At 49.0% G+C, this 12,159-nt stretch overlaps 4 non-coding genes across 4 annotated transcripts; all 4 read left to right on the plus strand.

Annotated features, from left to right (window-relative positions):
* The first annotated feature begins 3,800 nt into the window (after window positions 1-3,800).
* Window positions 3,801-3,872, plus strand: trnac-gca (transfer RNA cysteine (anticodon GCA)). Its single transcript has one exon. It is a non-coding gene; the product is annotated as a tRNA-Cys (tRNA).
* Window positions 3,873-4,872: 1,000 nt separating this feature from the next.
* On the plus strand, window positions 4,873-4,944 carry trnac-gca (transfer RNA cysteine (anticodon GCA)). Its single transcript has one exon. It is a non-coding gene; the product is annotated as a tRNA-Cys (tRNA).
* A 3,154-nt stretch (window positions 4,945-8,098) lies between these two features.
* trnac-gca (transfer RNA cysteine (anticodon GCA)) lies at window positions 8,099-8,170 on the plus strand. Its single transcript has one exon. It is a non-coding gene; the product is annotated as a tRNA-Cys (tRNA).
* Window positions 8,171-11,308: 3,138 nt separating this feature from the next.
* On the plus strand, window positions 11,309-11,380 carry trnac-gca (transfer RNA cysteine (anticodon GCA)). The gene has a single exon. It is a non-coding gene; the product is annotated as a tRNA-Cys (tRNA).
* The last annotated feature ends 779 nt before the right edge of the window (window positions 11,381-12,159 follow it).

Genomic DNA, 12,159 nt, shown 5'->3' on the forward strand with positions numbered 1-12,159 from the left:
TAGTATGTGGAAAGTGTAAACATGCAGTGCGTTGGGCACATGGGGGGTGTAGCTCAGTGGTAGAGCATTTGACTGCAGATCAAGAGGTCCTTAATTCAAATCTGGGTGCCCCCTTTACACGTGAGCAGTGCATCGAGGATCTGCCGTTTACCCCTCTGCACCGGGAACTTCTTGGAAGGGGTGTTTTCTTCCCGCATTCAACGACCACGGCAAAGTTCCTTCTGTGATGAACAGCTGAAGGACACGAAGATCCGTGTTGCCTCGTGAGATGTTGCAATGTAGCACTGCAGTGCCGAAACGAGAGCTTGAAAGCCTTGCATGTGCATTCGTTCAGAGCTGATGTCAGTTCGGAGCGCATTTGCGCAATAACTTACGTCCATTTAAACTCTGCCACTCAGCCATTTCCATTGCCGATGCAAATGCTATTGAAGTCAGACAGTCATTTTGGAAATAGGTTTCACATACAAAACATCTCTGCTGCACGTAAACTGTTGGAACGCGCAGACAAGAGAGGTGTTTTAGACAATTGTCACTGTAGTATGTGGAAAGTGTGAACATGCAGTGCGTTGGGCACCTGGGGGGTGTAGCTCAGTGGTAGAGCATTTGACTGCAGATCAAGAGGTCCCCAGTTCAAATCTGGGTGCCCCTTTACACGTGAGCAGTGCATCGAGGATCTGCCGTTCGCCCCTCTGCACCGGGAACTCCTTGGAAGGGGTGTTTTCTTCCCGCATTCAACGACCACGGCAAAGTTCCTTCTGTGATGAACAGCTGAAGGACACGAAGATCCGTGTTGCCTCGTGAGATGTTGCAATGTAGCACTGCAGTGCCGAAACGAGAGCTTGAAAGCCTTGCATGTGCATTCGTTCAGAGCTGATGTCAGTTCGTAGGGCATTTGCGCAATAACTTACGTCCAATTAAACTCTGCCACTCAGCCATTTCCATTGCCGATGCAAATGCTATTGAAGTCAGACAGTCATTTTGGAAATAGGTTTCACATACAAAACATCTCTGCTGCACGTAAACTGTTGAAAGGCGCAGACAAGAGAGGTGTTTTAGACAATTGTCACTGTAGTATGTGGAAAGTGTAAACATGCAGTGCGTTGGGCACATGGGGGGGGTGTAGCCAAGTGGTAGAGCATTTGACTGCAGATCAAGAGGTCCTCAGTTCAAATCTGGGTGCCCCCTTTACACGTGAGCAGTGCATCGAGGATCTGCCGTTTACCCCCTCTGCACAGGGAACACCTTGGAAGGGGTGTTTTCTTCCCGCATTCAACGACCACGGCAAAGTTCCTTCTGTGATGAACAGCTGAAGGACACGAAGATCCGTGTTGCGTCGTGAGATGTTGCAATGTAGCACTGCAGTGCCGAAACGAGAGCTTGAAAGCCTTGCACGTGCATTCGTTTAGAGCTGATGTCAGTTCGGAGGGCATTTGCGCAATAACTTACATCCATTTAAACTCTGCCACTCAGCCATTTCCATTGCCGATGCAAATGCTATTGAAGTCAGACAGTCATTTTGGAAATAGGTTTCACATACAAAACATCTCTGCTGCACGTAAACTGTTGAAAGGCGCAGACAAGAGAGGTGTTTAAGACAATTGTCACTGTAGTATGTGCAAAGTGTGAACATGCAGTGCGTTGGGCCCATGGGGGGGTGTAGCTCAGTGGTAGAGCATTTGACTGCAAATCAAGAGGTCGCCAGTTTAAATCTGGGTGTCACCTTTACACGTGAGCAGTGCATCGAGGATCTGCCGTTCACCCCTCTGCACCGGGAACTCCTTGGAAGGGGTGTTTTCTTCCCGCATTCAACGACCACGGCAAAGTTCCTTCTGTGATGAACAGCTGAAGGACACGAAGATCCGTGTTGCCTCGTGAGATGTTGCGATGTTGCAATGTAGCACTGCAGTGCCGAAACGAGAGCTTGAAAGCCTTGCATGTGCATTCGTTCAGAGCTGATGTCAGTTCGGAGGGCATTTGCGCAATAACTTAGGTCCAATTAAACTCTGCCACTCAGCCATTTCCATTGCCGATGCAAATGCTATTGAAGTCAGACAGTCATTTTGGAAATAGGTTTCACATACAAAACATCTCTGCTGCACGTAAACTGTTGAAAGGCGCAGACAAGAGAGGTGTTTTAGACAATTGTCACTGTAGTATGTGGAAAGTGTAAACATGCAGTGCGTTGCGCGCCTGGGGGGTGTAGCTCAGTGGTACAGCGTTTGACTGCAGATCAAGAGGTCCCCAGTTCAAATCTGGGTGCCCCCTTTACACGTGAGCAGTGCATCGAGGATCTGCCGTTCGCCCCTCTGCACCGGGAACTCCTTGGAAGGGGTGTTTTCTTCCCGCATTCAACGACCACGGCAAAGTTCCTTCTGTGATGAACAGCTGAAGGACACGAAGATCCGTGTTGCCTCGTGAGATGTTGCAATGTAGCACTGCAGTGCCGAAACGAGAGCTTGAAAGCCTTGCATGTGCATTCGTTCAGAGCTGATGTCAGTTCGTAGGGCATTTGCGCAATAACTTACGTCCAATTAAACTCTGCCACTCAGCCATTTCCATTGCCGATGCAAATGCTATTGAAGTCAGACAGTCATTTTGGAAATAGGTTTCACATACAAAACATCTCTGCTGCACGTAAACTGTTGAAAGGCGCAGACAAGAGAGGTGTTTTAGACAATTGTCACTGTAGTATGTGGAAAGTGTGAACATGCAGTGCATTGGGCACATGGGGGGGTGTAGCTCAGTGGTAGAGCATTTGACTGCAGATCAAGAGGTCCCAGTTCAAATCTGGGTGCCCCCTTTACACGTGAGCAGTGCATCGAGGATCTGCCGTTCGCCCCCTCTGCACCGGGAACTCCTTGGATGGGGTGTTTTCTTCCCGCATTCAACGACCACGGCAAAGTTCCTTCTGTGATGAACAGCTGAAGGACACGAAGATCCGTGTTGCCTCGTGAGATGTTGCAATGCAGCACTGCAGTGCCGAAACGAGAGCTTGAAAGCCTTGCATGTGCATTCGTTCAGAGCTGATGTCAGTTCGTAGGGCATTTGCGCAATAACTTACGTCCAATTAAACTCTGCCACTCAGCCATTTCCATTGCCGATGCAAATGCTATTGAAGTCAGACAGTCATTTTGGAAATAGGTTTCACATACAAAACATCTCTGCTGCACGTAAACTGTTGAAAGGCGCAGACAAGAGAGGTGTTTTAGACAATTGTCACTGTAGTATGTGGAAAGTGTGAACATGCAGTGCGTTGGGCACATGGGGGGTGTAGCTCAGTGGTAGAGCATTTGACTGCAGATCAAGAGGTCCTCAGTTCAAATCTGGGTGCCACCTTTACACGTGAGCAGTGCATCGAGGATCTGCCGTTTACCCCTCTGCACCGGGAACACCTTGGAAGGGGTGTTTTCTTCCCGCATTCAACGACCACGGCAAAGTTCCTTCTGTGATGAACAGCTGAAGGACACGAAGATCCGTGTTGCGTCGTGAGATGTTGCAATGTAGCACTGCAGTGCCGAAACGAGAGCTTGAAAGCCTTGCATGTGCATTCGTTCAGAGCTGATGTCAGTTCGGAGGGCATTTGCGCAATAACTTACGTCCATTAAACTCTGCCACTCAGCCATTTCCACTGCCGATGCAAATGCTATTGAAGTCAGACAGTCATTTTGGAAATAGGTTTCACATACAAAACATCTCTGCTGCACGTAAACTGTTGAAAGGCGCAGACAAGAGAGGTGTTTTAGACAATTGTCACTGTAGTATGTGGAAAGTGTGAACATGCAGTGCATTGGGCACATGGGGGGGGTGTAGCTCAGTGGTAGAGCATTTGACTGCAGATCAAGAGGTCCCCAGTTCAAATCTGGGTGCCCCCTTTGCACGTGAGCAGTGCATCGAGGATCTGCCGTTTACTTCTCTGCACAGGGAACACCTGGGAAGGGGTGTTTTCTTCCCGCATTCAACGACCACGGCAAAGTTCCTTCTGTGATGAACAGCTGAAGGACACGAAGATCCGTGTTGCCTCGTGAGATGTTGCAATGTAGCACGGCAGTGCCGAAACCAGAGCTTGAAAGCCTTGCATGTGCATTCGTTCAGAGCTGATGTCAGTTCGGAGGGCATTTGCGCAATAACTTACGTCCATTAAACTCTGCCACTCAGCCATTTCCATTGCCGATGCAAATGCTATTCAAGTCAGACAGTCATTTTGGAAATAGGTTTCACATACAAAACATCTCTGCTGCACGTAAACTGTTGAAAGGCGCAGACAAGAGAGGTGTTTTCGACAATTGTCACTGTAGTATGTGGAAAGTGTGAACATGCCGTGCCTTGGGCACATGGGGGGGGGTGTAGCCAAGTGGTAGAGCATTTGACTGCAGATCAAGAGGTCCTCAGTTCAAATCTGGGTGCCCCCTTTACACGTGAGCAGTGCATCGAGGATCTGCCGTTTTCCCCTCTGCACAGGGAACACCTTGGAAGGGGTGTTTTCTTCCCGCATTCAACGACCACGGCAAAGTTCCTTCTGTGATGAACAGCTGAAGGACACGAAGATCCGTGTTGCGTCGTGAGATGTTGCAATGTAGCACTGCAGTGCCGAAACGAGAGCTTGAAAGCCTTGCACGTGCATTCGTTCAGAGCTGATGTCAGTTCGGAGGGCATTTGCGCAATAACTTACATCCATTTAAACTCTGCCACTCAGCCATTTCCATTGCCGATGCAAATGCTATTGAAGTCAGACAGTCATTTTGGAAATAGGTTTCACATACAAAACATCTCTGCTGCACGTAAACTGTTGGAACGCGCAGACAAGAGAGGTGTTTTAGACAATTGTCACTGTAGTATGTGGAAAGTGTGAACATGCCGTGCCTTGGGCACCTGGGGGGTGTAGCTCAGTGGTAGAGCATTTGACTGCAGATCAAGAGGTCCCCAGTTCAAATCTGGGTGCCCCCTTTACACGTGAGCAGTGCATCGAGGATCTGCCGTTCACCCCTCTGCACCGGGAACTCCTTGGAAGGGGTGTTTTTCTTCCCGCATTCAACGACCACGGCAAAGTTCCTTCTGTGATGAACAGCTGAAGGACACGAAGATCCGTGTTGCCTCGTGAGATGTTGCAATGTAGCACTGCAGTGCCGAAACGAGAGCTTGAAAGCCTTGCATGTGCATTCGTTCAGAGCTGATGTCAGTTCGTAGGGCATTTGCGCAATAACTTACGTCCAATTAAACTCTGCCACTCAGCCATTTCCATTGCCGATGCAAATGCTATTGAAGTCAGACAGTCATTTTGGAAATAGGTTTCACATACAAAACATCTCTGCTGCACGTAAACTGTTGAAAGGCGCAGACAAGAGAGGTGTTTTAGACAATTGTCACTGTAGTATGTGGAAAGTGTGAACATGCAGTGCGTTGGGCACATGGGGGGGTGTAGCCAAGTGGTAGAGCATTTGACTGCAGATCAAGAGATCCCCAGTTCAAATCTAGGTGCCCCCTTTACACGTGAGCAGTGCATCGAGGATCTGCCGTTTAACCCTCTGCACAGGGAACACCTTGGAAGGGGGTGTTTTCTTCCCGCATTCAACGACCACGGCAAAGTTCCTTCTGTGATGAACAGCTGAAGGACACGAAGATCCGTGTTGCCTCGTGAGATGTTGCGATGTTGCAATGTAGCACTGCAGTGCCGAAACGAGAGCTTGAAAGCCTTGCATGTGCATTCGTTCAGAGCTGATGTCAGTTCGGAGGGCATTTGCGCAATAACTTAGGTCCAATTAAACTCTGCCACTCAGCCATTTCCATTGCCGATGCAAATGCTATTGAAGTCAGACAGTCATTTTGGAAATAGGTTTCACATACAAAACATCTCTGCTGCACGTAAACTGTTGAAAGGCGCAGACAAGAGAGGTGTTTTAGACAATTGTCACTGTAGTATGTGGAAAGTGTGAACATGCAGTGCGTTGGGCGCCTGGGGGGTGTAGCTCAGTGGTAGAGCATTTGACTGCAGATCAAGAGGTCCCCAGTTCAAATCTGGGTGCCCCGTTTACACGTGAGCAGTGCATCGAGGATCTGCCGTTACCCCTCTGCACAGGGAACACCTGGGAAGGGGTGTTTTCTTCCCGCATTCAACGACCACGGCAAAGTTCCTTCTGTGATGAACAGCTGAAGGACACGAAGATCCGTGTTGCCTCGTGAGATGTTGCAATGTAGCACTGCAGTGCCGAAACGAGAGCTTGAAAGCCTTGCATGTGCATTCGTTCAGAGCTGATGTCAGTTCGGAGGGCATTTGCGCAATAACTTAGGTCCAATTAAACTCTGCCACTCAGCCATTTCCATTGCCGATGCAAATGCTATTGAAGTCAGACAGTCATTTTGGAAATAGGTTTCACATACAAAACATCTCTGCTGCACGTAAACTGTTGAAAGGCGCAGACAAGAGAGGTGTTTTAGACAATTGTCACTGTAGTATGTGGAAAGTGTGAACATGCAGTGCGTTGGGCACATGGGGGGGGTGTAGCCAAGTGGTAGAGCATTTGACTGCAGATCAAGAGGTCCTCAGTTCAAATCTGGGTGCCCCCTTTACACGTGAGCAGTGCATCGAGGATCTGCCGTTTACCCTCTGCACAGGGAACACCTTGGAAGGGGTGTTTTCTTCCCGCATTCAACGACCACGGCAAAGTTCCTTCTGTGATGAACAGCTGAAGGACACGAAGATCCGTGTTGCGTCGTGAGATGTTGCAATGTAGCACTGCAGTGCCGAAACGAGAGCTTGAAAGCCTTGCACGTGCATTCGTTTAGAGCTGATGTCAGTTCGGAGGGCATTTGCGCAATAACTTACATCCATTTAAACTCTGCCACTCAGCCATTTCCATTGCCGATGCAAATGCTATTGAAGTCAGACAGTCATTTTGGAAATAGGTTTCACATACAAAACATCTCTGCTGCACGTAAACTGTTGAAAGGCGCAGACAAGAGAGGTGTTTTAGACAATTGTCACTGTAGTATGTGGAAAGTGTGAACATGCAGTGCGTTGGGCCCATGGGGGGTGTAGCTCAGTGGTAGAGCATTTGACTGCAAATCAAGAGGTCCCCAGTTCAAATCTGGGTGCCCCTTTACACGTGAGCAGTGCATCGAGGATCTGCCGTTCACCCCTCTGCACCGGGAACTCCTTGGAAGGGGTGTTTTCTTCCCGCATTCAACGACCACGGCAAAGTTCCTTCTGTGATGAACAGCTGAAGGACACGAAGATCCGTGTTGCCTCGTGAGATGTTGCGATGTTGCAATGTAGCACTGCAGTGCCGAAACGAGAGCTTGAAAGCCTTGCATGTGCATTCGTTCAGAGCTGATGTCAGTTCGGAGGGCATTTGCGCAATAACTTAGGTCCAATTAAACTCTGCCACTCAGCCATTTCCATTGCCGATGCAAATGCTATTGAAGTCAGACAGTCATTTTGGAAATAGGTTTCACATACAAAACATCTCTGCTGCACGTAAACTGTTGAAAGGCGCAGACAAGAGAGGTGTTTAGACAATTGTCACTGTAGTATGTGGAAAGTGTAAACATGCAGTGCGTTGGGCGCCTGGGGGGTGTAGCTCAGTGGTACAGCGTTTGACTGCAGATCAAGAGGTCCCCAGTTCAAATCTGGGTGCCCCCTTTACACGTGAGCAGTGCATCGAGGATCTGCCGTTCGCCCCTCTGCACCGGGAACTCCTTGGAAGGGGTGTTTTCTTCCCGCATTCAACGACCACGGCAAAGTCCTTCTGTGATGAACAGCTGAAGGACACGAAGATCCGTGTTGCCTCGTGAGATGTTGCAATGTAGCACTGCAGTGCCGAAACGAGAGCTTGAAAGCCTTGCATGTGCATTCGTTCAGAGCTGATGTCAGTTCGTAGGGCATTTGCGCAATAACTTACGTCCAATTAAACTCTGCCACTCAGCCATTTCCATTGCCGATGCAAATGCTATTGAAGTCAGACAGTCATTTTGGAAATAGGTTTCACATACAAAACATCTCTGCTGCACGTAAACTGTTGAAAGGCGCAGACAAGAGAGGTGTTTTAGACAATTGTCACTGTAGTATGTGGAAAGTGTGAACATGCAGTGCGTTGGGCACATGGGGGGTGTAGCTCAGTGGTAGAGCATTTGACTGCAGATCAAGAGGTCCCCAGTTCAAATCTGGGTGCCCCCTTTACACGTGAGCAGTGCATCGAGGATCTGCCGTTCACCCCTCTGCACCGGGAACTCCTTGGATGGGGTGTTTTCTTCCCGCATTCAACGACCACGGCAAAGTTCCTTCTGTGATGAACAGCTGAAGGACACGAAGATCCGTGTTGCCTCGTGAGATGTTGCAATGCAGCACTGCAGTGCCGAAACGAGAGCTTGAAAGCCTTGCATGTGCATTCGTTCAGAGCTGATGTCAGTTCGGAGGGCATTTGCGCAATAACTTACGTCCATTAAACTCTGCCACTCAGCCATTTCCATTGCCGATGCAAATGCTATTGAAGTCAGACAGTCATTTTGGAAATAGGTTTCACATACAAAACATCTCTGCTGCACGTAAACTGTTGAAAGGCGCAGACAAGAGAGGTGTTTTAGACAATTGTCACTGTAGTATGTGGAAAGTGTGAACATGCAGTGCGTTGGGCACATGGGGGGGTGTAGCCAAGTGGTAGAGCATTTGACTGCAGATCAAGAGGTCCTCAGTTCAAATCTGGGTGCCACCTTTACACGTGAGCAGTGCATCGAGGATCTGCCGTTTACCCCTCTGCACCGGGAACACCTTGGAAGGGGTGTTTTCTTCCCGCATTCAACGACCACGGCAAAGTTCCTTCTGTGATGAACAGCTGAAGGACACGAAGATCCGTGTTGCCTCGTGAGATGTTGCAATGTAGCACTGCAGTGCCGAAACGAGAGCTTGAAAGCCTTGCATGTGCATTCGTTCAGAGCTGATGTCAGTTCGGAGGGCATTTGCGCAATAATTTACATCCATTTAAACTCTGCCACTCAGCCATTTCCACTGCCGATGCAAATGCTATTGAAGTCAGACAGTCATTTTGGAAATAGGTTTCACATACAAAACATCTCTGCTGCACGTAAACTGTTGAAAGGCGCAGACAAGAGAGGTGTTTTAGACAATTGTCACTGTAGTATGTGGAAAGTGTGAACATGCAGTGCATTGGGCACATGGGGGGGGTGTAGCTCAGTGGTAGAGCATTTGACTGCAGATCAAGAGGTCCCAGTTCAAATCTGGGTGCCCCCTTTACACGTGAGCAGTGCATCGAGGATCTGCCGTTACCCCTCTGCACAGGGAACACCTGGAAGGGGTGTTTTCTTCCCGCATTCAACGACCACGGCAAAGTTCCTTCTGTGATGAACAGCTGAAGGACACGAAGATCCGTGTTGCCTCGTGAGATGTTGCAATGTAGCACGGCAGTGCCGAAACCAGAGCTTGAAAGCCTTGCATGTGCATTCGTTCAGAGCTGATGTCAGTTCGGAGGGCATTTGCGCAATAACTTACGTCCATTTAAACTCTGCCACTCAGCCATTTCCATTGCCGATGCAAATGCTATTCAAGTCAGACAGTCATTTTGGAAATAGGTTTCACATACAAAACATCTCTGCTGCACGTAAACTGTTGAAAGGCGCAGACAAGAGAGGTGTTTTAGACATTTGTCACTGTAGTATGTGGAAAGTGTGAGCATGCAGTGCGTTCCCCAACTGGGGGGTGTAGCTCTGTGGTAGAGCATTTGACTGCAGATCAAGAGGTCCCCAGTTCAAATCTGGGTGCCCCCTTTACACGTGAGCAGTGCATCGAGGATCTGCCGTTTACCCTCTGCACAGGGAACACCTTGGAAGGGGTGTTTTCTTCCCGCATTCAACGACCACGGCAAAGTTCCTTCTGTGATGAACAGCTGAAGGACACGAAGATCCGTGTTGCCTCGTGAGATGTTGCAATGTAGCACTGCAGTGCCGAAACGAGAGCTTGAAAGCCTTGCATGTGCATTCGTTCAGAGCTGATGTCAGTTCGGAGCGCATTTGCGCAATAACTTACGTCCATTTAAACTCTGCCACTCAGCCATTTCCATTGCCGATGCAAATGCTATTGAAGTCAGACAGTCATTTTGGAAATAGGTTTCACATACAAAACATCTCTGCTGCACGTAAACTGTTGAAAGGCGCAGACAAGAGAGGTGTTTTCGACAATTGTCACTGTAGTATGTGGAAAGTGTGAACATGCAGTGCGTTGGGCACATGGGGGGTGTAGCTCAGTGGTAGAGCATTTGACTGCAGATCAAGAGGTCCTCAGTTCAAATCTGGGTGCCCCTTTACACGTGAGCAGTGCATCGAGGATCTGCCGTTTTCCCCTCTGCACAGGGAACTCCTTGGAAGGGGTGTTTTCTTCCCGCATTCAACGACCACGGCAAAGTTCCTTCTGTGATGAACAGCTGAAGGACACGAAGATCCGTGTTGCCTCGTGAGATGTTGCAATGTAGCACTGCAGTGCCGAAACGAGAGCTTGAAAGCCTTGCACGTGCATTCGTTCAGAGCTGATGTCAGTTCGGAGGGCATTTGCGCAATAACTTACGTCCATTTAAACTCTGCCACTCAGCCATTTCCATTGCCGATGCAAATGCTATTGAAGTCAGACAGTCATTTTGGAAATAGGTTTCACATACAAAACATCTCTGCTGCACGTAAACTGTTGAAAGGCGCAGACAAGAGAGGTGTTTTAGACATTTGTCACTGTAGTATGTGGAAAGTGTGAACATGCAGTGCGTTGGGCACCTGGGGGGTGTAGCTCAGTGGTAGAGCATTTGACTGCAGATCAAGAGGTTCCCCAGTTCAAATCTGGGTGCCCCCTTTACACGTGAGCAGTGCATCGAGGATCTGCCGTTCACCCCTCTGCACCGGGAACTTCTTGGAAGGGGTGTTTTCTTCCCGCATTCAACGACCACGGCAAAGTTCCTTCTGTGATGAACAGCTGAAGGACACGAAGATCCGTGTTGCCTCGTGAGATGTTGCAATGTAGCACGGCAGTGCCGAAACCAGAGCTTGAAAGCCTTGCATGTGCATTCGTTCAGAGCTGATGTCAGTTCGGAGGGCATTTGCGCAATAACTTAGGTCCAATTAAACTCTGCCACTCAGCCATTTCCATTGCCGATGCAAATGCTATTGAAGTCAGACAGTCATTTTGGAAATAGGTTTCACATACAAAACATCTCTGCTGCACGTAAACTGTTGAAAGGCGCAGACAAGAGAGGTGTTTTAGACAATTGTCACTGTAGTATGTGGAAAGTGTGAACATGCAGTGCATTGGGCACATGGGGGGGGTGTAGCTCAGTGGTAGAGCATTTGACTGCAGATCAAGAGGTCCCCAGTTCAAATCTGGGTGCCCCCTTTACACGTGAGCAGTGCATCGAGGATCTGCCGTTACCCCTCTGCACAGGGAACACCTGGGAAGGGGTGTTTTCTTCCCGCATTCAACGACCACGGCAAAGTTCCTTCTGTGATGAACAGCTGAAGGACACGAAGATCCGTGTTGCCTCGTGAGATGTTGCAATGTAGCACGGCAGTGCCGAAACCAGAGCTTGAAAGCCTTGCATGTGCATTCGTTCAGAGCTGATGTCAGTTCGGAGGGCATTTGCGCAATAACTTACGTCCATTTAAACTCTGCCACTCAGCCATTTCCATTGCCGATGCAAATGCTATTGAAGTCAGACAGTCATTTTGGAAATAGGTTTCACATACAAAACATCTCTGCTGCACGTAAACTGTTGAAAGGCGCAGACAAGAGAGGTGTTTTCGACAATTGTCACTGTAGTATGTGGAAAGTGTGAACATGCCGTGCCTTGGGCACATGGGGGGGGTGTAGCCAAGTGGTAGAGCATTTGACTGCAGATCAAGAGGTCCTCAGTTCAAATCTGGGTGCCCCCTTTACACGTGAGCAGTGCATCGAGGATCTGCCGTTTTCCCCTCTGCACAGGGAACACCTTGGAAGGGGTGTTTTCTTCCCGCATTCAACGACCACGGCAAAGTTCCTTCTGTGATGAACAGCTGAAGGACACGAAGATCCGTGTTGCGTCGTGAGATGTTGCAATGTAGCACTGCAGTGCCGAAACGAGAGCTTGAAAGCCTTGCACGTGCATTCGTTCAGAGCTGATGTCAGTTCGGAGGGCA

Source organism: Hemiscyllium ocellatum, unplaced genomic scaffold (genome assembly GCF_020745735.1).
Source record: "Hemiscyllium ocellatum isolate sHemOce1 unplaced genomic scaffold, sHemOce1.pat.X.cur. scaffold_3155_pat_ctg1, whole genome shotgun sequence".
In the NCBI taxonomy this organism is placed as follows: Eukaryota; Metazoa; Chordata; class Chondrichthyes; order Orectolobiformes; family Hemiscylliidae; genus Hemiscyllium; species Hemiscyllium ocellatum.